Below are 27,080 nucleotides of genomic sequence, written 5' to 3'. Positions count from 1 at the left end.
TTTCTTCAGGATGGTTTAGATAAGGGTTTGTCCGCAAGTTCTTTGAAAGGACAAATCTCTGCTCTTTCTGTTCTTTTTCACAGAAAGATTGCTATTCTTCCTGATATTCATTGTTTTGTACAAGCTTTGGTTCGTATAAAACCTGTTATTAAGTCAATTTCTCCTCCTTGGAGTTTGAATTTGGTTCTGGGAGCTCTTCAAGCTCCTCCGTTTGAACCTATGCATTCATTGGACATTAAATTACTTTCTTGGAAAGTTTTGTTCCTTTTGGCCATCTCTTCTGCCAGAAGAGTTTCTGAATTATCTGCTCTTTCTTGTGAGTCTCCTTTTCTGATTTTTCATCAGGATAAGGTGGTGTTGCGAACTTCTTTTGAATTTTTACCTAAAGTTGTGAATTCCAACAACATTAGTAGAGAAATTGTGGTTCCTTCATTATGTCCTAATCCTAAGAATTCTAAGGAGAAATCGTTGCATTCTTTGGATGTTGTTAGAGCTTTGAAATATTATGTTGAAGCTACGAAATCTTTCCGTAAGACTTCTAGTTTATTTGTTATCTTTTCCGGTTCTAGAAAAGGCCAGAAAGCTTCTGCCATTTCTTTGGCATCTTGGTTGAAATCTTTAATTCATCTTGCCTATGTTGAGTCGGGTAAAACTCCGCCTCAAAGAATTACAGCTCATTCTACTAGGTCAGTTTCTACTTCCTGGGCGTTTAGGAATGAAGCTTCGGTTGACCAGATTTGCAAAGCAGCAACTTGGTCCTCTTTGCATACTTTTACTAAATTCTACCATTTTGATGTATTTTCTTCTTCTGAAGCAGTTTTTGGTAGAAAAGTCCTTCAGGCAGCGGTTTCAGTTTGAATCTTCTGCTTATGTTTTTCGTTAAACTTTATTTTTGGGTGTGGATTATTTTCAGCAGGAATTGGCTGTCTTTATTTTATCCCTCCCTCTCTAGTGACTCTTGTGTGGAAAGATCCACATCTTGGGTAGTCATTATCCCATACGTCACTAGCTCATGGACTCTTGCTAATTACATGAAAGAAAACATAATTTATGTAAGAACTTACCTGATAAATTCATTTCTTTCATATTAGCAAGAGTCCATGAGGCCCGCCCTTTTTTTGTGGTGGTTATGATTTTTGTATAAAGCACAATTATTCCAATTCCTTATTTTATATGCTTTCGCACTTTTTTATCACCCCACTTCTTGGCTATTCGTTAAACTGAATTGTGGGTGTGGTGAGGGGTGTATTTATAGGCATTTTGAGGTTTGGGAAACTTTGCCCCTCCTGGTAGGAATGTATATCCCATACGTCACTAGCTCATGGACTCTTGCTAATATGAAAGAAATGAATTTATCAGGTAAGTTCTTACATAAATTATGTTATTATATTGACCCAAAGAGTTGTAAATAATACGGTTCATTCACCTTGTATTATTTAGCCGGTATGCATTTATATTCTATTGACCCAAAGAGTTGTAAATAATACGAGGCAAGTGAGGTACCAGTCAAACGTTTGTAGCGTGGGCTCTATTAGAGCCGAATAAATATTAGCCGTGCAGCGTCTAAGCAAGTGAGGTATCAGTCAGGTGTGAGTAGCGTGGGCTCAGTATTATTTAGCCGGTATGCATTTATATTCTATTGACCCAAAGAGTTGTAAATAATACGAGGCAAGTGAGGTACCAGTCAAACGTTTGTAGCGTGGGCTCTATTAGAGCTGAATAAATATTAGCCGTGCAGCGTCTAAGCAAGTGAGGTATCAGTCAGGTGTGAGTAGCGTGGGCTCAGTATTATTTAGCCGGTATGCATTTATATTCTATTGACCCAAAGAGTTGTAAATAATACGAGGCAAGTGAGGTACCAGTCAAACGTTTGTAGCGTGGGCTCTATTAGAGCTGAATAAATATTAGCCGTGCAGCGTCTAAGCAAGTGAGGTATCAGTCAGGTGTGAGTAGCGTGGACACAGTTAGAGCTGAATAGATATTAGCCGTGCAGCGTCTAGGTCAAACACGTCCTCACACACTTAGTTCTCATATAGAGTATTGAATCAGTGATGGTAATAGCGTTCCGGAACAAGGTCTAATACACTCACTCTCAATCACACTTGTAAATTAGTACAGGATAACTTGAATAACTGAAAGTGCTTTTTCCATGATAAGTATTGTTAAAGGAGGTTATTACTCCATAATAAGCACATTATCACAGCAGCTATGGTTTGACAGTGACACTGTTGCAAATTTAGTTTTTGTGCTGCTATAGGCACTGGAAAATCTTCTGCCCATTTAACCAACAATTTTAGCTCATATTTGCTTCATATATTCCTCAGAACCAGAGGCCAAGGGTTCCTTAGAGGTATCATGTACCCACATAGGACAAACAGAGATATTTAATATGTAATACAAATAAATAAAACACCATGTCACCAAAATGTGTTGCCCTCTTCTTGTCCTAGGCAAAATTCTAATTAAAGGGACAGTCTATTTGATTTTTTTTTATTGTTTAAAAAGATGGGTAATGCCTTTACCCATTCCCCAGCTTTGCACAACCAACATTGTTATATTAATAAACTTTATAACCTCTAAGTTTAACTGTTTCTAAACCTCGACAGGCCACCCCTTATCTCAGTGCTTTTTAAATCTTGCACAGAACCTAGACATTGCTAGTTTATGTGTGGTATACGGATAACATTGTGCTCACTCCTGTGGAGAAAAGTGACAGTGACATGGATCATGTGTAACTGTGAACGCTTGCAGCTTAAAGTGATGGTAAACTTTACATGATTTAAAAACAGGTCTGGAATCTAAGCTATAGATTAGATGGACTTTATTTGATCACTAATGAAGATGCTGTTCAAACCGTTAGCTCACCAAAAAATTGATGCCTAGATTACGAGTCTTGCGTTAGCCTTAAAAAGCAGCGTTGAGAGGTCCCAACGCTGCTTTTTAATGCCCGCTGGTGTTACGAGTCTTGCAAGTACAGGTGTACCGCTCACTTTTTTCCGCGACTCAACATACCGCAAATCCACTTACGTCAATTGCGTATCCCATATTTTCAATGGGATTTTCCTAACGCCGGTATTACAAGTCTTGGAAAAAGTGAGCGGTACACCCTCTCCTGTCAAGCCTGGTACCACATTTAAAAGTCAGTAGTTAAGAGTTTTATGGGCTAATGCCGTAACATAAAACTCTTAACTAAAGTGCTATAAAGTACACTAACACCCATAAACTACCTTAACCCCTAAACCGAGCTCCCCCCCCATATCGCAAACACTTAAATAAAATTTGTAACTCCTGATCTGCCGACAGGACATCGCCGCCACTTTAATAAATATATTAACCCCTAAACCGCCGCTCTCCCGCCTCACAAACACTAGTTAAATTTTATTAACCCCTAATCTGCCGTCCCTAACATCGCAGACACCTACCTACATTTATTAACCCCTAATCTGCCGCCCCAATGTTGCCGAAACTATATTAAATGTATTAACCCCTAAACCTAAGTCTAACCCTAACACCCCCTAACTTAAATATAATTTAAATAAATCTAAATAAAATTACTATCATTAACTAAATTATTCCTATTTAAAACTAAATACTTACCTATAAAATAAATCCTAAGATAGCTACAATATAACTAATAATTACATTGTAGCTAGTTTAGGGTTTATTTTAATTTTTCAGGCAACTTTGTATTTTTTTTAACTAGGTACAATAGTTATTAAATAGTTATTAACTATTTAATAGCTACCTAGCTAAAATAAGTACAAATTTACCTGTAAAATAAAACCTAACCTAAGTTACAATTACACCTAACACTACACTAAAATTAAATTAATTACCTAAATTAACTACAATTAATTACAATTAAATTAAAGTACGGAAAAAAACACTAAATTACAGAAAATAATAAAATATTTACAAGTTTTTTAAACTAATTACACCTAATCTAATCCCCCTAATAAAATAAAAAAGCCCCCCAAAATAAAAAATATCCCCACCCTTTACTAAATTACAAATAGCCCTTAAAAGGGCCTTTTGCGGGGCATTGCCCCAAAGTAATCAGCTCTTTTACCTGTAAAAAAAAATACAATACCCCCCAACATTAAAACCCACCACCCACACACCCAACCCTACTCTAAAACCCACGCAATCCCCCCTTAATAAAACCTAACACTAACCCCTTGAAGATCACCCTACCTTGAGAAGTCTTCACCCAACCGGGCAGAAGTGGTCCTCCAGACGGGCAGAAGTCTTCATACTATCCGGGCAGAAGAGGTCCTCCAGATGGGCAGAAGTCTTCATCCAGGCGGCATCTTCTTTCTTCATCCATCTGGAGCGGAGCAGGTCCATCTTCAAGACATCCAACGTGGAGCATCCTCTTCCAACGACATCCGACGACTAAATGACAGTACCTTTAAGTGACATCATGCAAGATGGCGTCCCTTCAATTCCGATTGGCTTATAGAATTCTATCAGCCAATCGGAATTAAGGTAGAAAAAATCCTATTGGCTGATAATAATATATGATTATAATAACTATAATGTAGGTGTCAGCGATGTTGGTGGCAGCAGATTAGGGGTTCATAAGTATAATGTAGGTTGCGGCGGTGTCCAGAGCGGCAGATTAGGGGTTAATAAGATTATGCAGGTTGCAACGATGTCGGGGGCGGCAGATTAGGGGTTAATAAGTGTAAGATAAGGGGTGTTTAGACTCGGGGTTCATGTTAGGGTGTTAGGTGTAGACATAAAAAGTATTTTCCCATAGGAATCAATGGGGCTGCGTTAGGAGCTGACCGCTGCTTTTTTGCAGGTGTTAGGTTTTTTTCAGCCAGATCTGCCCCATTGATTCCTATGGGGAAATCGTGCACGAGCATGTTTAGCCAGCTCACCACTACCGTAAGCAGCACTGGTATTACAGTGAGATGTGGAGCAAAATTTTGTTCTCCGCTCACAGGTGAGTGGTGAGCATAAACTGCTCGTTAGCACCGCAAACAAAACTTGTAATCTAGCCATGAGTTTTTTAACTGGTCGGCCGGAGTGCAGGGTATTAGAATGTCACAGCCACATTAAAAAGTAAGTTACAGCACATCTTCATTACACGTGATCAATTAAAGTCCATCTAAAATATCACTTAGATTCTGGATCTGATTTTAAAACATGTAATGTTTACCATCACTTTAAAGCTGAATGGGCAAACAGTGATATTATGATGATCATTAGACTTCACAGTGGATATGTTTTATAACTAATTTCTGTGTCATATAATTCCCAGAATACAAATCTATTTATATCTACCACCACTACTGGGAGGCTGGTCTATGATCCCAGCACATTGTCAGTGTAGCATTATCATGTTTCACCTGAGAATTAAAGTCCTTTATTTAGCAGAATTTATTATATGTTTCCAGACATGAGCTATGTCAGAATTCCACTCCCCAGGAAGAGAGATCACCGGCTGGCGCTGAGTTTTCGCAACGAGGTGTTTGTATCCTAAACACCAGGGAGTAGAAAATCAAGTATGTCTCAAATGGGAGTAGTGTGGGAGGGGCAGCCCTAAAGGACTGGCAGTATTCCACATGCTTTATAATGCCTGAAGGAAGATATCAGTTCACAGCTAATCCAGCCGACAGGAGAAAGCTTCATTCCAGGCCCCAGATTAGATTTAGAATGAAGCGGAAGCAGGGTGCTTTTTTTTGAGTGTGTAAAATAGTAGGGAATGGGATGGGTATTCAAGAGGAGGGGGCTCTAGGTACCTCGGAAGTTTCTAGTGCTCTGTTTTACTCTCCTTACTCCCTTTATGTGTCTGTCACTCGCTGCATCGCTCCTTCCTCACAAGGAATGAACCAAGTCATCAGACTGACGAAATCTGACCCTCTTAGGTGATCTGCAGTGGCAGCTGGAGGGTCAGATCTGCTTGGAATCACTTCACAGTCCCTGCAGCTCAGAATCACTTAGGGTTGTATTTGCTGTGCCCATCAAATAACCAGTCGGTTTTTTTTTTTTTTGCTACTAATTAAATATATTTGTAAAGGAACCACCATCACATGAGATCCTATTAGGAAGCTTTATTTAAAGGGTTATGGAACTCATTTTTCTACCATGTATATGAAAAAATAGCAGTTAAAGATTTAAAAAAAATGTAAAAAAGAGAAATGGACATAAGAAAATGTTCTAATGTGTTATATGCAAACAATAGTAACACATAGTTAAAGTTAATGAAGGCGTACAAAGAAAAAAATCCCCACACCAACCGTGGCTATTAAAAAATGATGATTAACCAGAGTGCAGCTTTGTTATTCTTTAATATCCAGAGTTTGTGCGGGTATTTTTTTCTTTGTACGCCTAAATTATATTAGTTTATGACTGCTGGCGCCTTAAAAGGACAGTCTACACCAGAATTTGTATTGTTTTAAAAGATAGATAATCCCTTTATTACCAATTTTCCAGTTTTGCATAACCAACACAGTTATAATAATATACTTTTAACCTCTGTGATTATCTTGTATCTAAGCCTCTGCAAACTGCCCCTTTTTTCAGTTCTTTTGACAGACTTGCAGTCTAGCCAATCAGTGCCTGCTCCCAGATAACTTCTATATCTATATGAAATACATGAACTAACACCCTCTAGTGGTGAAAAACTGTTAAAATGCAATCTGAAAAGAGGTGGGCTTCAAGGTCTAAGAAATTAGCATATGAACCTCCTAGGCTAAGCTTTCAACTAAGAATACCAAGGGAACAAAGCAAAATTGGTGATAAAAGTAAATTGGAAAATTGTTTAAAATTACATGCCCTATCTGAATCATTAAAGTTTATTTTGGCCTAGACTGTCCCTTTAATTTATTGGTTCATGTAAACTACTTAATTAGCAGAGTGCACACACCTCAATGTAAACTTATAGTTAAAGTTAGCTTCAGAGCTATTGGGACCTAGCTGGTGAGCCAATTATATCTGGTGAGCCAATGACAAGAGCCACCAAACATCACTTAGCTCTCTGTAGTTGCACACTAGTCTATCTGGTTATGCTTTTTAAAGGTAAGCTTACCATCATTTTTAAAGGTGAAACTGGGACCACCTGGCGTGGTACCCATGGGGGTGTAGTCAGCACGTGGTCAAGTAGCGTGACAATTGTCAAACCGGAACTAATTTTCCAGTTAGAGATAAATACATCTCAACTTGTTAAACATGCCTTTGATATGTTACAAGAAATAAACACAATGCATGTGTAAATGGGTAAACCTTTTCAGACACACAGGTCAAACAAATCAATCCCTTCAAGACATGAAAATAAGAACAGGGAGGCAAACTGAAATAACAGGTTGCAGCGCAAATACCCACAATGATAACAGACAGTATAACATTTTTCACTTTATGAGTAAAGTGTACGTTTATTTCACACATAGGTATCTTAGAGTGTAGAACTTCAAAACTTTGATCAACACTGCGTAAGTTACTGAACAAGAGTGATAACTGTCATCTGTATTTTAGTTACCGCCCCCACCACTCTTACTAAAAGTAGTAACATTTACAGATGCACAGGTACAATTAAAGGAGCTATGCAATCAACACAATAGGGGGCAGTTTGATATACCATTGGGAACATGGGTAGTTAAGCATGGCGAAAGCAAACTACTCTGACAGCTGCACGGTCAAGACCGGTGGGCAAGCTTAGACACCACAGTTACATTGCTAGTAACATTTGTAACCTCAGCAAGGTATCCTTACCAGCAAGTCTTGCAGCACAGCCGCATCAGAGGCAGACAGGAGACTGCATGGACACACACAGCCCGATGAAATGACGTCAGTCATGTCACTGGCACGGACTGGGGCAGACTAGAATTTAAAAAAAAAACGGCTTTTGCATTGCTGGTATTTTACTCATTCCGGCACTGGCTGGGTGGCAACCCTACGGCCGGGACAGAATAAAAAATTGGGTGGGACACTGGGACAGAGCCTACAAACAGGGACAATCCCAGTCAAACTGGGACGTCTGGTAAGCCTTTTTAAAGGTTACAAAGTAAATTTGACAACAGAAGTTAAGAGAAAATTCTCTTAAAATTGCATGCTCTCTCTAATGTTTACTTTCACATGCATTTAAGTCAAAGCTGTTTAAATTTGAAGTGAAAACATCAGGAAGTGCATGACTTGGACCACTGAATCCTGGGACTATACTGCTCACTGGCTGATAGAAACATGAAATAAAAAATGAATGGAAGTTGGCTTAGTAGAAAAGGCTGTTATAGATGTGGACGTCACCCATACCTTACATGCACATATATTAAAACAGGGTACACCTTTTCATCAAGCCATATAGAAAAGGAATACAAAATCAAATACCGTTTAGATTATACCTCAAGGTACATTATATATCTAATAACTTGCAAAATATGCCATCAGCAGTACTGTATGTAGGATGCTCGAGTCGTATGCTAAAAGATAGAACGAGAGAACACCTAAATGATATCCAATCAGATCCTTCAAAAACTACGGTAGCAAAACATTTTGCAATGCATCACAATCCTATACAGGCTTTTCAAATTCAAGCAATTGATTTTTATACCAAGTCATTGAGAGGGGGTGACAGATTAAAAAAACTTTTGTTTAGGGAGGCAAAGTGAATTTTATTACAAGGACAGAGACTCATATTTTGCATAAGCCTTTTCATTTACTGCTCAACAGCCATTCAAAGTAACAAATAATTTAAACATTTAACATAGAAAGAACAAAAATTAATATAGAGACCAATGAAATACAACCCTGGATGGTGTGATCTAAATCAGACCAATCAGAAAAGTTAATTCTGTTATAAACTGTCCACATAGTATCCCAACTGCCTCTTTTCACTTTGCTGCTCTCAAAGATAAGTATCATATAAGTTGCCTCTAGATCAGAGCTTTCCAAACTTTTCATGTTGATGACACACTTTTTAGACCTACATCATTTCGCGACACAGTAATTCAGTTGTACTAGCAAACAGGAGGTTAAACTAACTTGTTTTAAGAGATACGGACACATACATAAATTGTGTAATAACGAAATGTATTTACAAGTAACAGTATGTAAGTGCAAGAATTAATAACACCAATAGCTACTTACTATTTTAATGGGCTGTATGAGGTTGATGGGATGAACACAATTTCTGAATATTTGGTGGAATATTAGATAAAGACACTCGCATTTCATCATCAAGCATTTCTTAAGCTTCCACTTCCTATCCATAAATCAAGAGCAGGAGCAGCAATGCACTACTGGGAGCTAGTTCCAAAAAAAAACCCTCTGACTTCAGCTCAGCATTTAAGCTGCCGCTCAAAGAACTCTGTGAGTTCGATTGACTACTGCCCACGCTGCAAACACATTGCTGTCCCACTCACTGACTACACATGCAGTCACGAGCCGATTAAGGAGACTACACATGCAGTCACGAGCCAATGTGCCGCCAATGGGAATAGTTTCAGTTCCCACTGAGCTGCGCCAATAGGTTAAGATGATCTGTGTCCCACTAGGTATCAATCACGTGTCAACCATGTGATATGCATAGCAGGCAGGCGGAAAGTCAGAAACCAAAAAAAATAAAAATAAATTTGTGCTGAAGCAGGGACACACCTACACACTGCTACCGACACACTAGTGTGTCCCGACACACAGTTTGGAAAGCACTGCTCTAGATATATATTTTTAGTTTATGAATAAATTGTATTTTTTTTGTAGTTTTAATTAACTTTCGGCTAGATTACGAGTTTTGCGGTATGAGTGAAAAAGCAGCGTTAAGGCTCTTTTTTTTGCAGGTTTAGGGGCACCGCACACTTTTTTGGCCGTAACGCAATGTAATTACCGCAGCTTTCAAAAAGTCCTTTTTCAATGGGACTTCCATAGCGCTGGTATTAGGAGTCTGCCTGGGAGGCCAAAAAGTGAGCTGTACACCCTATACCGCCAAGATCCATACCGTAAACTGAAAGTCAGTAGTTATGGGTTTTACGCTACAAAGCTGTAGCATAAAACTCAAACTAAAGTGTTAAAAAGTACAGAGGCCGCGGACAGAAATCAACCCAATCGAATACAATTGGGTTGATTGACACCTCCTGCTAGCAGCCGATTGGTCGCAAATCTGCAGGGGGCGGCATTGCACCAGCAGTTCACAAGAACTGCTGGTGCAATGATAAATGCAGACAGCGTATGCGATGTGCAGTGGACATGATACGCTACATCGTAAAATGTCAGCTCGTACTATGTTAAATATACCCCTAAGTCGCTACAGAGTTTTCGGACTCCAGTAAGGACACTGATGATCATTTTTGGCAATCAGTATATACTCAAGAGTTTTCAGACAGCTCTTCTTCTAATTATTATTTACCCCAAAAAGAAAAAATTTAAATTGTCAATTAAAAAAACAAAAATCTAATTAATTGATAATGAAGGACAGGAATATTTAGACCCAGAAGATTTACAACACCCTCGCTCCTCTAATTGGAGACCTTCAAAGAGGGTTGCTGAATTTCTGGACCATTATATGAGGAAATCTCTTTCAGCTAAAGCCAGGTCCACTCTCAGGGCAGAATGTCCTAGGCCAGACTTGTCTCATAAATATTCTGTTACGCCAGAAGTTGATGCAAACATAGTGAAGTTTGTAGGTACAAAAAATTTTAACATTAAAAAAGAGACTGACTAATTTTTGAAGGCATGCCAGGATAGATTCCTACACACTCTAGACCCGATTACCAAAATGTTTGAATTAACAGAAGAGGCTATTGTTAATATGTCTATGTTGGATCCATATATAATGATGCAATGGATTCAACGCTCTGTTTATTTGTTGGGAGATGCAAATACTGCTTTATCCACTCAGCGTAGAAGAATTATTTTACGTAAAATTGATCCGAAAATATCAGATTTTACACCTACAGAAATGAGGCCTCAAGCTGAGGGTTTACTCTGTGGTAACTTAAGTTTAAAATAATTAAATTAAATTAGTTTAATTCTCTAAATAAAGTCAAAACTACTTCTAAAAAGATTTTCTATAATCAGCCAAACCGTGTTTTTGACTGGGCCGGGCAAGGGAGAGGCCGTTTTCCCGGTCGCCCATGCTTCACTAATAGGCCTCAATTTCGGTCCTTCCCTCCTCCAAACCTATCCCTCACAAACTTCTTACCCTCAAAAACCCGTCCATGGAATGCAAGATTCCCAAGATCCTGTCCTAGACCATTCTCATGTAAGACTCCCCTCTTTACACAACACAAATTTTTCCCCACACAAAGTTGAAGGAAGGTTGTTCCTTTTTATAAAAAATTGGACCCTAATAACATCAGATGCTTGGGTTATTCAGACTGTTTCAGGTCTTCTCCTAGATTTTGTATCTCCTCCTTTTCAAAATTTTCCTCCAAACCCAAATGTTTTCTCAAAAACAGACACAAATCTTTTAGATCAAGAAATAATAGACCTTCATCTAAAACAGGCTATAGAACCAGCCCCAAACAACATAGATTCTTTTCTCAGCAACATGTTTTTTGTGAGAAAGAAAGAAGGATCTCTCCGTCCTGTGATAAATCTGAGGAATCTGAATGCCTTTCTTTCTTACAATCATTTCAAGATGGATGGAATTAATCTTCTGAGAGATTGTCTTATGGACAAAGATTGGTTAGTAAGAATGGATTTAACCGATGCTTATTTTACAGTCCCTATTCATCCCTGTCATCGCAAATTTCTCCGTTTTGTTTGGAGAAATTCTATTTGGCAGTTTACTTGTCTCCCCTTTGGTCTATCCTCAGCCCCATGGGCTTTCACAAAATGTTTAAAGCCAGTTGTAGCTTGGTTGAGACTAAGAGGTATTCATCTAATTATATATTTGGGTGATATACTTCTTATGAATCAGGATCCTTCTCTTATTACATTTAAAAATGACTATAAATATTTTAAATAACCTAGTTTTTTTTATCAATTACATAAAAATGGTTCTTTTCCCTTCTCAGAAACTGACTTTTCTAGGTTTTCTAATAGACACTACTTTATCCACCCTGAGTTTACCCTTAGAGAAAATAAAGAATATAAAATTAGAAATTTCTCATCTCTTAAAGAATTTTTTTTATAATCAGGACTCTTGCGAGAATTGTGGGACGACTTTCCACCTCAATTCAAGCATTTTTTCCAGCCCTATTACATTACAGAGCTTTACAGAGATTAACATGTTTTTATTTAAGGACGGGTTTCTCTTATTCTCACAAGATTTCTTTGTCAGAAGAAGCCAGACTGAAATTGACCTGGTGGCTTTCCAATATAGAAGCCTGGAATGGCAAAGCTATATTCGGAAATCCACCGGATGTCATGATAGAATCAGATGCAAGCAATTCAGGCTGGGGCACCAGATGTGGTTCTCAAATAACTGGGGGCAAATGGTCAATTTCGGAATGCAATTTGCACATAAATTGCCTAGAAATTATTGCAGGTTCTTTTGCAATAAAGAGTTTTATCAAACAGAATTCTCCTATATCTATTCTGTTAAGGATGGACACTATTTCAGCAGTTCGATATCTGAATCGTCTGGGTGGAACTCATTCCAAGCAATTATCAGATATCACAAAGAATTTTATCCATCAATGTCTTCAGAACAACATCTCTATTCAATCAGATTCTTCCTTTTTACAGCTGGCGTCCGCATCCAGAGGCTCTAGCATTAGATGCATTTCTCTAGACCTGGCCGCTTCAGGGAGCTTATGCTTTTCCACCTTTCTTGATGATTCCTCGAGTTTTGAATCTCATCAGGAGGAGCAAGATTTTGCTTCTTCTGATATCCCCATTTTGGCCAACTCAGTCTTGGTACCCATCCCTATTGGAAATGTCAATTCAGTTATCAATTCTTTTACCTCTTGTTCCTTACATCCTATCAGATCCAAACAGAGATTTTCATGACCTAGTACTTCAAGGTTCTTTCCAACTGATTGCATGGACAATTTCAGGGGATCCTGGGCTTTCGAAGGTCTTTCTTCATCAGCTAAATCATTATTACAAAATGTTAGTTATACTCCTGGTCTAAATTGTCTAGCTGGTGACCATTTGCATCCCTTTTCAGCACCTTTAAATGAAATTTTAAATTGTTTAACTTCTCTGTTTGATGCAGGTTTAGCTTATAGATCCATTGATGTTTATAGATCGGCTATATCGGCCGAAAAATGAATTGATCAATAATTCTCCTATAGGCCAGCATATCTCAATTTCTAGACTAATGAAGTCCATTAAACTTTTCAGCTAAATATTCTTCTTTCTGGGACGTTAATTTAATATTTTCTCTTTTTCAGTCCTTGCCTTGTAATGAATCACTTTCACTTAAACAACTTACTTGCAAACTTGCAACTCTACTTTGTCTGTTATTTTGCAGAAGGGTTTCTGATGTAAAGGCTATAGATTTTTCATCTAAAATGTTTTTACCTCATGGTGTCATTTTTAATATTTCCAGAAGAACAAAATCTATGTCTTCCTGTATCTTTTACCCTTATTTTTCTGATCGTCCCTCTTTGTGCATTGTACTTTGCCTCAAGAAATATAAAAAATGTACTATGTCTTTTAGAAATTTTTCTTCTTCTAATCAACTTTTAATATGTTTCCTCCTCACCATCCTGTTTATTCTACTTCCATTAGTAGATGGATTAAATGGGTTGTGAAGCAGGTATTGATAAATCTTTTTCTTCTCATTCCATAAGAGGAGCTGCTGCATCTAAAGCTTTTTGTACATCAGCATCTCTTCAAGAAATTCTAAATGCCGCTGACTGATCTTCAGATTCAGTTTTCAGACAATTTTATTTTAAACCTATTAATTTTTTACCTCAATGTTTATTAGATTGATACTTATATATGTTTAGCTTTAAACTTGCAAAATATGAGTCTCTGTCCTTGTAATAAAATTCAGATTATCCTAGCTTTGTGAAGGACTAATCTAGATTTTATTAAAGAGACAGACAATTATTTTCCCTCCCTATACCCTTACCCTGTTTGTATATTTAAATTTTGATAATTAATGTTTATATATATATTCAGCTCCAGGTCCCTCTTCTTCAGGATTATGAACTTCTGATTCATCCAAGTGATAATCTTCGAGATCAAGATTCATGTTGTGGATTCTCTTCCAGTTCTATAGGATTCCATCCTTCTTTTCAAGTTTCGTCTGATGGACTGTGTTTCAAGTTTTTTCTTTATTTTTTCTGGTTCTTACTTATGTTTTTTGCTTCAGTTTATGGACTTATATGTGAAGACTACGACAACTTTTTCTTCTCAAGCACCAAAGTTCAAAGAGGCAGTTGGGATACTATGTGGACAGTTTATAACAGAATTAACTTTTCTGATTGGTCTGCTTTAGATCACACCATCCAGGGTTCTATTTCATTGGTCTCTATATTCATTTCTGTTCTTTCTATGTTAAATTTTTTTATTATTTATTGGCTGTTGAGCAGTAAAGGAAAAGGCTTATGCAAAATAATCGTCTCTGTCTCTAATAAAATCTAGATTATTCCTTCCCAAAGCTAGGATAATCAGAATTTTCATTTTACAAACTAAAGAACCAAAAGGTATTAATGCAAGATGGGATTTAGATCTATTTCAGGGATAAACCCCTTAAAATGTCATCTCTTCCCTATTTCACAGTGTTAATATATACTGAGTGTATCAAGTAATAATAGTAAATTCACTAGTTATGTTCCTCTCCAGAAAATACTCCTGTACTGTATAATTGTATGTATGCATTTTATATACACACATAATTTAATTACCATACTCTCTACATTACTATCTTTAAGTCTTATGTAATATATTGAAGAACCCTCCACAAGACATAGGAAACAATGGTACTGTATTATAATAATTATTTTGCACCAGAATCTGCAATGTTCCTTTCTCTGTCAGCTGCCCGCATATATACATAGTATTTATAATAAAAGTTAAGAATGAATTTTCATCACACTGAGTGAACTTTATGATGTATATATGCGGGCATTAAGACACTAAGCTATTCATGCGTAAGACATTCCAATACATATACCATATGCACATTAGTTGTTTCCTGATATTCTCTAAAATTCTCCTATCCCTGAAGTGCATATATGTCTTCTCATTTTATTCGTAATTAATATTTTAAGTCTTTTTTATGCCTGAGATCTATATAGCATAAACACTATTGTTCACTATGAAGATACTTTGCTGCATATAATTTCTTAATACTTTAGACTTACTGTCAGAAATGTCAGTTAAGCAACAAAGTCAACAAATGAATCCGTTTGTGTAAAATATGCTAATTGTATTCTACCTAGTAATTCAAAATTGAATTTTGCTATTGGCTAAATCTCGGCCGATACGTCACTTCTGGTTTTGGAAAATGGGCGTTGAGCTCAGTGACGAAATTGACCAGGCATTTAAAAGCTGGCACTTTCAGTTCAATGGCATGTCACCTTTGAGAAAGCCTTGGCGAAACGCGTCAGGTGATGCATGTGGCGGGCCAGAGGTATCACTCTCTATTTTTCTAGTACTGTTCTGTCCAGGTCTGTACAACATTGACTTTTTATTTGCACTTGCTATCAGTTTGGACTAAGAGTCAGTATCTGCCTTAACACTTTGTTATTACCTACATTTACTTATTTACATTGCATGAAGATTTGAAATTTCAAATAGCACCATTGTGTTTATTTTTGGGACTAACACAGCGTTTTTTTCCAATCCGTATGTTTTTTAGATAGAAACAACTACAACAAAAAAGCAGGTTTATTCAACACAGGGGAAAAAGCCCTTTTTAAATGCATCCGATTTTAGGGCCTGATGAACTAAAGCTCTCTGCTCAGGTTAGATGATATAAAATGATCCCTAGCACTGTGAGATCCCTCACAAGATTCTGCTATACTTCTCTAAAGGGCATTCCATATGTTTGTGTATATGAAGGAGAGACAAGCCCAGTGCCATATAGCATTTACACTTTGTGATTTGTATTTTATATTACTTTACACTTCAGTTTGTATTTTAATTTGTATATAGTGGTGTATTTAGGGTTGTGACTTTACAAATGATGATTATGCTGTTCCTGTGTAACTTTAACAAAATAGGATTATACATGGTATATTTATGTGTATCTTTTACAAATTAAATTGCACTTTATATTTATTTTATTTAAATTAAAACTGAAAAACTGACAGCTTCATTTTCCCAGAGAGCGTCATTACTTTCTATAGGCCTGATAAACAAATATTCTCTAGTTGGAGAAAAATTATAGTGCAGAACTGACTGAATTCTATAAGAAAAGGGGCAGGTTTTTGGTTTTATTGTCTCTTATATGAAATATGTGCCTTGGTGTATACTTATGTCTAATAGCGGGGTGTGGGGGGGGGGGGGGAGACTAGCACAACTGAAGAACATGGGTATTCAAGATATCTGGAGAAGAACTTCCAAGAAGTATTTTAGAAATAACCTTATATATAAAAATGTATACTTGTCTTTTTAAATTAATATTACAACATTTTTGGGAGTTACATATACATAATTTTTGTAATATGTCTCCTAAATGTCAAATCATGTGGCTATTTTTGTCTCTACCCTAAAATACATACAGGCTTCAAATTATATTTTGGCTAAATAAAATATGTGGGGGGTGCCAGGGTATATATAAGTTTACAGTTGTACACAAAAGAGAAAAACATAACTGCTTGGCACACACTTAGATTACAACGGTTGCATGATAGAGCCTAAACATAACTTTTAATAAGATGGCTAAAACGTATCGTGATAATACTAACATAAATTCAATTAAAAAGAGAAACACATTTCACTGACTGAGTACTGAGGAAGGAATACAATAAATGTATCAATCATATAAAATACCCATACATCTATAACAGACAGGAGGGTTCAAATAAAAAATGAAAATACAAGGACAGAGAGGCCCATTGTGAAGCATTTAGCGACTGAAGAAAATAATCCCTATCTTATTACAGACTATGATTTCATGACCCCTACAAATAGTGGGAAATCAGGGGGCTTATTAGATATATTGCAACCTTTGTAATCTATGTGTGTGCCAAGCAGTTATGTTTTTTTCTCCTTTGTGTCCAAGTGTAAATTTGTGAATTTAACAGATAAAAACAATTATTTATGTGTGTGAAAGGTGTAAAGCCCAGCTCACAATTAATAAAAGGGGGTGCTCACTATATAGCAGTAATTGACTATTTGTACAATATAACAAACACAATAGTATTACTAGTACCAAAACTAGTCAAAACAATATATGTGAACAAATGAAGAGCGAAATGAAAAAAAAAATCAAATTAAAAATTACAGAATCATGGACAACAAACAAACATAAGTACAAAATTACCTGTAAAATAAATCCTAACCTAAGTTACAATTACACCTAACACTACACTATCATTAAATAAATTAACTAAACTACCTACAATTAATTACAATTAAATTAAATAAAATAAATTACGAGAAAAAAACAAACACTAAATTACAGAAAATAAAAAAAGAATTACAAGAAGTTTAAACTAATTACACCTAATCTAATCCCCCTAATAAAATAAAAAAGCCCCCCAAAATAATAAAATGCCCTACCCTATACTAAATTACAAATAACCCTTAAAAGGGCCTTTTGTGGGACATTGCCCCAAAGTAATCAGCTCTTTTACCTGTAGAAAAAAAATACAATACCCCCCCAACATTAAAACCCACCACCCACACACCCCTACTCTAAAACCCACCCAATCCCCCCTTTAAAAAACCTAACACTAACCCCCTGAAGATCACCCTACTTTGGGCCGTCTTCACCCAGCCGGGCAAAAGTGGTCCTCCATACGGCAGAAGTCTTCATCAGATCAGGGCAGAAGAGGTCCTCCAGACGGCAGAAGGCTTCATCCAGGCTGCATCTTCTATCTTCATCCTTCCGGCGCGGAGCGGGTCCATCTTCATTCAAGCAGCCAATAGGATTGACCTTGCATTCTATTGGCTGATTGGATCAGCCAATCGGATTTTTACTACCTTAATTCCGATTGGCTGACCCTATCAGCCAATTGGAATTCGAGGGAATTCGAGGGACGCCATCTTGGATGACGTAATTTAAAGGAACCTTCATTCTTCGTTAGGACTTCGATTGAAGAGGATGCTCCGTGTTGGCTGGACGGAAGATGGCCCGCTCCGCGCCGGAAGGATGAAGATAGAAGATGCAGCCTGGATGAAGCCTTCTGCCGTCTGGAGGACCTCTTCTGCCCCGATCGGATGAAGACTTCTGCTGTATGGAGGACTACTTGAGCCCGGCTGGGTGAAGACGGCTCAAGGTAGGGTGATCTTCAGGGGGTTAGTGTTAGGTTTTTTTAAGGGGGATTGGGTGGGTTTTAGAGTAGGGGTATGTGGGTGGTGGGTTTTAATGTTGGGGGGGTATTGTATTTTTTTTTTACAGGTAAAAGAGCTGATTACTTTGGGGCAATGCCCCACAAAAGGCCCTTTTAAGGCCTATTTGTAATTTAGTATAGGGTAGGGAATTTTATTATTTTGGGGGGCTTTTTTATTTTATTAGGGGGATTAGATTAGGTGTAATTAGTTTAAACTTCTTTTTTTATTTTCTGTAATTTAGTGTTTGTTTTTTTCTCATAAATTAGTTTAAACTTCTTTTTTTATTTTCTGTAATTTAGTGTTTGTTTTTTTCTCATAATTTAGTTTATTTCATTTAATTGTAATTAATTGTAGGTAGTTTAGGTAATTAGTTTAATGAAATTGTAGTGTTAGATGTCATTGTAACTTAGGTTAGGATTTATTTTACAGGTAATTTTGTACTTATTTTACCTAGGTAGTTATTAAATAGTTAATAACTATTTAATAACTATTGTACTTAGTTAAAATAAATACAAAGTTGCCTGTAAAATAAAAATAAATCATAAGCTAGCTACAATGAAAGTATTAAGTTTTAAATAGGATTAATTTATTTAATTGTAGTTATTTTATTTAGATGTATTTAAATAATATTTAAGTTAGGGGGGTGTTAGGGTTAGACTTTTTAGGTTTAAGGGTTAATAACTTTATTATAGTGGCGGCGACGTTGGCGGCGGCGGCAGATTAGGGGTTAATTAATTTAATATAGTTGCGGCGACGTTGGGGGGGCAGATTAGGGGTTAATAACTATAATGTAGGTGACTGCGATGTTGGGGGCAGCAGATTAGGGGTTTATAAGTATAATGTAGGTGGCGGCGGGGTCCGGAGCGGCAGATTAGGGTTTAAAACAACAAATCTACCCCTTAGTGTTTAGTAAATGCAAGGGAAACAGTAAGACTGTTTTGCTCATGCTCAGAAGAGGCAGAATGCAACTTAAGTTCAAAATATGTTTGCTCTCTTATCTCCCTGAGGGCAGGGGCTACAATGAGAAAGTTTAAGGGGCATATCTATCAAGCTCCGTACGGCCTTCAGGCTCACCAGTAACACCAGTTATGAAGCAGCGGTCTAAAGACCGCTGCTCCATAACCTGTCCGCCTGCTCTGAGCAGGCGGACAGACATCGCCACAATTCAACCCGATCGAGTACGATCAGGTTGATTGACACTCCCCTGCTGGCAGCCGATTGGCCGCAAATCTGCATGGGGCGGCGTTGCACCAGCAGCTCGAGGTACTTAACACTCAAAAAGTCCTTTGGGGTACTTTTCTGCTGAAAACTCATTTCCACTGGCAGAGTTTTAACAAACTAAATGATATAGCATTGTGATCACTTAAAGGGCCACTGTAAGTAAATATTTTCTATGCCTGTTACTAACTAACTACCCCAAATACGCTTTTTATCAATAGCATTTCATTAACATATCTCTACCGTATATCAGAAATCTTGTCTGCAAATTTAATTGTTTTCCAAACCCACTCCGTGGGTATCCTTTGCTCTGTACCAATCCGTTTACAATACCTAGGTTTCAAAATGGCGCTTTAAACACAAAGTTATTGGTTTAAGTATTTTGAACATGCAGTGCTGAAAATAGTGGGCAGGATAACGTGACATCATCGGCGAATAAAAGATAAAACTTTTAGAACGTTATGAAACTTTGTTTTGGAGAAAATATAGGTCAGTAGGTTTTAATTAATGTTTATTAACTTTAATATGTTAGTTGTTTAGCTTAAAAATTATAACAGAAAGTAATCCTTTAAAGGGACAGGAAACTACAAAAAAATTTTTTTGTTATTTGTATAGAACATACAATTTTAATCAACTTTGCAATTTACTTCTATAATCAAATGTGCTTCATTTTCTTGTTCTCCTTTGCTGAAGGAACATTATTGCACTGCTGGCAGCTAGCTGAACACATCTAGTGAGCCAATCGCAAGAGACAAATGTGTGCAGGCACTAATCAGCAACTAGCTCCCACTAGTGTATGTGCGTCTTATTTTTCAACAAGGGATACCAAGAAAACAAAGCACATTTGAACATAAAAGTGAATTTAAAAGTGTCTTAAAATTACATACTCTTATCTGAATCATGCAGGTTTAATTTTGACTCTCCTAGCTCTTTAAGAAACTTGGCTAACAATTTGGTTCAGAAAGCAAAAAAGTGTTTTTTTCAGGAGCAAATTGCTGATAGATTGAAGCTAGTGTTTTAAAATGTCTATTTGTTTTGCCTGTTTAGATTGTTACTAACTGAAATTTCAGCATTACAGTATTATCTATAGAAAAGCTATGGGGTAGATTACAAGTGGCACGCTAACGTTAGCACGCAATATTAAAATATCACACCTGCATTAACTTGCATGCGTATTAAAAGTTGCAAGTAAGCGCGACCGCACAAGTGCAAATTAAATTTGTGTTTGCCAGGTTAGCTAAAAAAAATCTGCATTAAACACAACATAAATGCATTCAAATAAAGTGTTATACTTATATATACACTATCTAATAAAAATTATCAATATGAAATATAAATATTTTTTAAAAAAGTCATGAGTTAAAAGGTATATGAGATATCACAAGGTATTTGAATGGTATTTGAATTGAAAGGGCTATAAAGTATAATGTATACACAGCTGGGATGAATTGGAACATTGATCTAAGTCTAAACACCCCTAATCTTACACTTAGTAACCCCTAATCTGCTGCCCTCAACATCGCCGACACCTACATTATATTATTATCCCCTAATCTGGCGCTCCGGACACAGCCGCCATCTACATTATATTTATGAACCCCTAATCTGCTGCCCCCAACATCGCCAACACTTACATTATATCTATTAACCCCTAATCTGCCTTCCCCAATGTTGCAGACACCTACATTATATTAGTAACCCCTAATCTGCCACCACCAACGTCGCCGCCACTATATTAAAGTTATTAACCCCTAACCCTAACCCTAAACCTAACACCCCCTAACTTAAATATAATTTAAATCATCTAAATAAATATTCCTATCATTAACTAAATTATTCCTATTTAAAAACTAAATACTTACCTGTAAAATAAACCCTAAGATAGCTACAATATAACTAATAGTTACATTGTAGATAGTTTAGGGTTTATTTTTATTTTACAGGCAAGTTTGTATTTATTTTAACTAGGTAGAATAGTTATTAAATAGTTATTAACTATTTAATAGCTACCTAGCTAAAATAAATGCAAAAGTACCTGTAAAATAAAACCTAACCTAAGTTACAATAACACCTAACACTACACTATAATTAAATAAATTTACTAAATTAAATACAATTAAATAAATTAAATACAATTAGCTAAATTAAATTAGCTAAAGTACAAAAACAAAACAAAACACTAAATTACAGAAAATAATAAACGAATTACAGATATTTAAACTAATTACACCTAATCTAATAGCCCTATTAAAATAAAAAAGCCCCCCAAATAAAAAAAAACCCTAGCCTAAACTAAACTACTAATAACCCTTAAAAAAAATCCCAACAGTAAAACCCACCACCCACACAACCAACCCCCCAAATAAAATACTATCTAAAAAACCTAAGCTCCCCATTGCCCTAAAAAAAGGGCATTTGGATGGGCATTGCCCTTAAAAGGGCAGTTAGCTCTTTTTTGCCGCCCAAAGTCCCTAACCTAAAAATAAAACCCACCCAATACACCCTTAAAAAAACCTAACACTAACCCCCTGAAGATTGACTTACCGGGAGATATCTTCATCCAAGCCGGGCCGAAGTCCTCAACGAAGCCGGGAGCAGTCTTCATCCAAGCCGGGGGAAGTGGTCCTCCAGACGGGCAGAAGTCTTCATCCAGACGGCATCTTCTATCTTCATCCATCCGGTGCGGAGTGGGCCCATCTTCAAGACATCCGACGTGGAGCATCCTCTTCTGCCGATGGACTAACGACGAATGAAGGTACCTTTAAGTGACATCATCCAAGATGGCATCCCTTAGATTCCAATTGGCTGATAGAATTCTATCAGGCAATTGGAATTAAGGTAGAAAATTGAGCTTGCATTCTATTGGCTGTTCCAATCAGCCAATAGGATTTTTTTTACCTTAATTCCGATTGGCTGATAGAATTCTATCAGTCAATCGGAATCTAAGGGATGCCATCTTGGATGACATCACTTAAAGGTACCTTCATTCGTCGTTAGTCCGTCGGCAGAAAAGGATGCTCCGTGTCAGTGTTAGGATTTGTTAAGTTATTTTAGAAAACACTACTACAACAGCTTACTGCTAATGTAGGACCACTCAGTCTCACACCTTACCTCGGATTCCCACAGATTGAACTTAAGGGAACCCTGATATGCTCATTGATCTGAGGGTCACTACAGCAGGGTAGCTGAGTGAAAACGAAACCTTCACGCAACAATAACTGCTAGCAGCAGAAAGGAGAGTAATTCTTAGAGGAATGTAACTTCAACAGTAGTGAAAGAGTTAATTACTGCAGGTGCCTTGATTCACACACACAAGCAGTGTAAAATAGTTTATGCAGCAGGCTTTAGCAAACACACCAAAAATCACACAGTACTTTGTTATCTGAATGAATAAATCAAGCTGAGGGCATTATGTAAACCATAATTTGATAATGAATATTAGTTATTTCCAAACTTGTTCAATAAAGGCATAAGAAGCTGTGTTAATCTCATGAAACAGGTAAAGTTGAAGTTTATACAAACAGTTATTTGCAAGCAGAATGAAGGTTAATTGTGATAAAGACTGAAGTATGCTTAGGAAGTCCGTTTATGAGAAATGGTAGCAATATGAATCTTTGTCACAGTTATTTGTATGCAAGTTAGTAAGTAGAAGAAATAGTTTAGTGCATATTTGTCATCTGAAGCGTATATGAATCTCCAGCAGGTGAGAGTTACACAGTTAATATGGCAAGCTTGAGTATAATGAAGTTGCAGCAGTACACACAGTTCATACAATGCAATATATACAGACCAGTATTACAGGAGATGGCAAATGAGCAGAGTAATACTGTTACCAGACAGCAAACAGTCCCAGCGGTATCACAGCGAGCCTGACAGAGAACCGCGGCGGGAGAATGTCGGGCGTGACGTCACACGCTGCGGGGAGTAACTTCAATACAGGAGAGAGACTGAGAAATCTCTGACTGGAATAAACGGTGAAAATCTTCAGGCACAAAAGAGCATCTGCAGGTTGATTCAAGCAGGCAGAAACTCAGGGTGAGTTTGGAGAGCAAAGAAGTGAAATACAGAGTTGTATAAACGGCTAGGTCTCTTCAGAAGCAGCTTGTCACTGAGCAACAAATTACCAAGCAATGAGTTCTGTTGGGAGGAGCCTTAAATAGGGCTAGTGAGTTCACTTTCTTAAAGGTACAGCATGAAAAGAGATAAATCCCTGACAGTCAGATGTCTTGAAGATGGACCCGCTCCGCGCCGGATGGATGAAGATAGAAGATGCCGTCTGGATGAAGAGTTCTGCCCATCTGGAGGACCACTTTGCCCGGCTTGGATGAAGACTTCTCCTGGCTTCGTTGAGGACTTCGGCCCGGCTTGGATGAAGAAGTCTCCCGGTAAGTCGATCTTCAGGGGGTTAGTGTAAGTTTTTCAAGTGTGTATTGGGTGGGTTTTATTTTTAGGTTAGGGACTTTGGGCGGCAAAAGAGCTAACTGCCCTTTTAAGGGCAATGCCCATCCAAATGCCCTTTTCAGGGCAATGGGGAGCTTAGTTTTTGTTAGATAGTATTTTATTTATTTGGGGGGTTGGTTGTGTGGGTGGTGGGTTTTACTGTTGGGGGTTGTTTGTATTTTATTTTACAGGTAAAAGAGCTGATTACTTTGGGGCAATGCCCCGCAAAAGGCCCTTTTAAGGGCTATTGGTAGTTTAATTTAGGCTAGGTTTTTATTTTATTTTGGGGGGCTTTTTTTTATTTTAATAGGGCTATTAGATTAGGTGTAATTAGTTTAAATATCTGTAATTTGTTTGTTATTTTCTGTAATTTAGTGTCTGTTTGTTTTGTACTTTAGCTAATTTAATTTAGCTAATTGTATGTAATTTATTTAATTGTATTTGATTTAGTAAATTTATTTAATTATAGTGTAGTGTTAGGTGTTATTGTAACTTAGGTTAGGTTTTATTTTACAGGTACTTTTGTATTATTTTAGCTAGGTAGTTATTAAATAGTTAATGACTATTTAATAACTATTCTATCTAGTTAAATTAAATACAAACTTCCCTGTAAAATAAAAATAAACCCTAAGCTAGCTACAATGTAACTATTAGTTATATTGTAGCTAGCTTAGAGTTTATTTTATAGGCAAGTATTTAGTTTTAAATAGGAAAAATTTATTAAATGATAGGAATATTTATTTAGATTTTTTAAATTATATTTAAGTTAGGGGGTGTTAGGTTTAGGGTTAGACTTAGGTTTAGGGGTTAATAACTTTAATATAGTGGCGGCGATGTTGGTGGCGGCAGATTAGGGGTTAATAATATAATTTAGGTGTCGGCGACATTGGGGAAGGCAGATTAGGGGTTAATAGATATAATGTAGGCATCGGCGATGTTGGGGGCAGTAGATTAGGGGTTCATAAATATAATGTACGTGGCAGCGGTGTCCGGAGCGGCAGATTAGGGGTTAAAATTTTTATTATAGTGTTTGCGATGCGGAAGGGCCTCGGTTTAGGGGTTAATAGGTAGTTTATGGGTGTTAGTGTACTTTTTAGCACTTTAGTTATGAGTTTTATGTTACGTTGTACCATAAAATTTATAACTACTGACTTTTAAATGCGTTAGGACTCTTGACGGGGTAGGGTGTACCGTTTACTTTTTGGCCTCCCAGGACAGACTCGTAATACCGGCGCTATGGAAGTCCCATAGAAAAAAAGACTTTACAAAGTTTACGTAAGTCGTTTTGCGGTAAGGCCAAAGAAGTGTGCGGTGACCCTAAACCTTCAAGACTCGTAATACCAGCGGGCGTAAAAAATGCACAACTCGTAATCTAGCCGATAGATTTAAATAAAGTAGAAGATAGGGCTACTGTTACAAACTGGCAGGAGCACACAAAAACATATTTTTTATGGGGTTAGGTTTAGCTAAAAACAAAAAAGAAGCTTATATATTTGTTGGCTGACACAGGAATAAATCAGTTAGCAAGGATATTGCTGGATATAGCTATCGGATAGTGTAATTTTGAACTTGTGAATCATTTCCCATCTGATTGATGTAAAAATCAGAAATTTTGAACTCTTTCCTGGCTTTAGACTAACGTTTTTAACCACATGAACGAATAAACAAATCCAGCACTATCATTTTTTCCTTTGCCTATTTGTTACAAGGGATGCTCCTTTTACTTTGTGAAACAGAAAACGCAATTTTTTGCATTCTAGCAAATCCGAATGCACGTGCCTATTAATCTTGTTTAGTATATAAAGGAGGATCCATGTACCCTGGAATACTAGAAACATAGATTTTAATGGCAGGTACAAATCTAAAATCCTAATATTTTTTTTTAGATGCACTTGATGGGGTCTATTTAATAAGGACCGAATGGCCCCTGTTCCTCTTGTTTCCGTGCAAGCCTTCAGGCTTGCTGGAAAAAGGAGTTAAGAAGCAGCGGTCTTAAGACCGCTGCTCCTAAACTCATACGCCGCCTCTGAAGTGGCGTATAGCAATCCGCCCGGTCATGTACGATCGGACTGATTGACACCCCCTGCTAGCTGGCCACGAATCTGCAGAGGGTGGTATTGCACCAGCAGTTCACAAGAACTGCTGGTGCAATGATACGCTGTCGGCATTTATCGATGTGCGGCGGACATGGTTCGCTATAGCGGATCATGTCTGTCCGCACATATATAAATAGACCCCATAGTCTGTATTTGCCCATAAAACCTTTATAGAATCATTTATAATGTGACTCGAGACAGCAGTACTATAAACTGGTATATATATTGTATTACAGTATTGCAATGACATACAGCTGTAAGTGATGCCATTCAGTCAGTTATATATACACCTGTGTCCTAGCTTGGGTTCTATAATTTGTTTCCTACTGAACTGTTTAAAATACCAACTATATTTACTTTTATATCCTACAGTAAAATGGTATTCTCCGATCCTAAGGATGGGCTGATTAAAGCAGGATGTTTTATGTGTTAGCTCTACATATATGAAATGACAAGTTGTGTTTTAGAGATTTGGTGGTCCTGTCTGCTCCTCCCACTCCTGATGCTCTGACTTGATAGAGTTACAAGTTATAAGCAGAGCTTCTTCCGCCCTGTAGTTTTGTCGTTAACTGATCTGCTTGCCATGCAAAGCTACTCAGATCAATGTCAGGAGACACACACACTGGAATGAGCTCTAGTACACCTTATAGCTGGCTCTCAGATACTTCCAGGAAGCTCAGTCTTCAGCTTTCCATGTTCTATGGGATTTTTCTACTCTACTGTTCCTTTGAGGAAATTTGAATTTATATGGTAAGAACAAATCAACTTTCATATTTTTAATATCTCTCTCATATATATATATATATATATATATATATATATATATATATATATATATATATATATATATATATGCTATATCTTAATCCACATATTACAGAACCGTGCATTGCTTTTTTCCTTGGAAGTAGGTAGAGCTTCAGATCAGTAATCCTTCATGAATCCTGAAACGATAGAGGTATCTCCACAGTTCATATAGGGAAA

The 27,080-nt window shown here is 37.1% G+C and overlaps 1 protein-coding gene across 7 annotated transcripts in view; it reads left to right on the top strand.

Annotated features, from left to right (window-relative positions):
• SCN4A (sodium voltage-gated channel alpha subunit 4) overlaps positions 1 to 27,080 on the top strand; it is a 360,773-nt gene that overhangs the window by 90,712 nt on the left and 242,981 nt on the right. The window contains exon 2 of one of the 7 annotated variants that reach the window (XM_053699730.1): positions 14,017 to 14,364. The exons of 5 other annotated variants lie outside the window; for them this stretch is intronic. The gene's annotated coding sequence lies outside the window, so the exon portion shown is untranslated. Of the gene's footprint in view, positions 1 to 14,016; positions 14,365 to 26,683; positions 26,847 to 27,080 lie in introns of those variants that run through there. One more of the 7 variants, XM_053699720.1, reaches the window with a different exon arrangement.

This window comes from Bombina bombina, chromosome 1 (assembly GCF_027579735.1).
Source record: "Bombina bombina isolate aBomBom1 chromosome 1, aBomBom1.pri, whole genome shotgun sequence".
Classification (NCBI taxonomy): Eukaryota; Metazoa; Chordata; class Amphibia; order Anura; family Bombinatoridae; genus Bombina; species Bombina bombina.
Note: the sequence above shows the minus strand (reverse complement) of the source record. Positions and strands in the feature narration are given on the sequence as shown.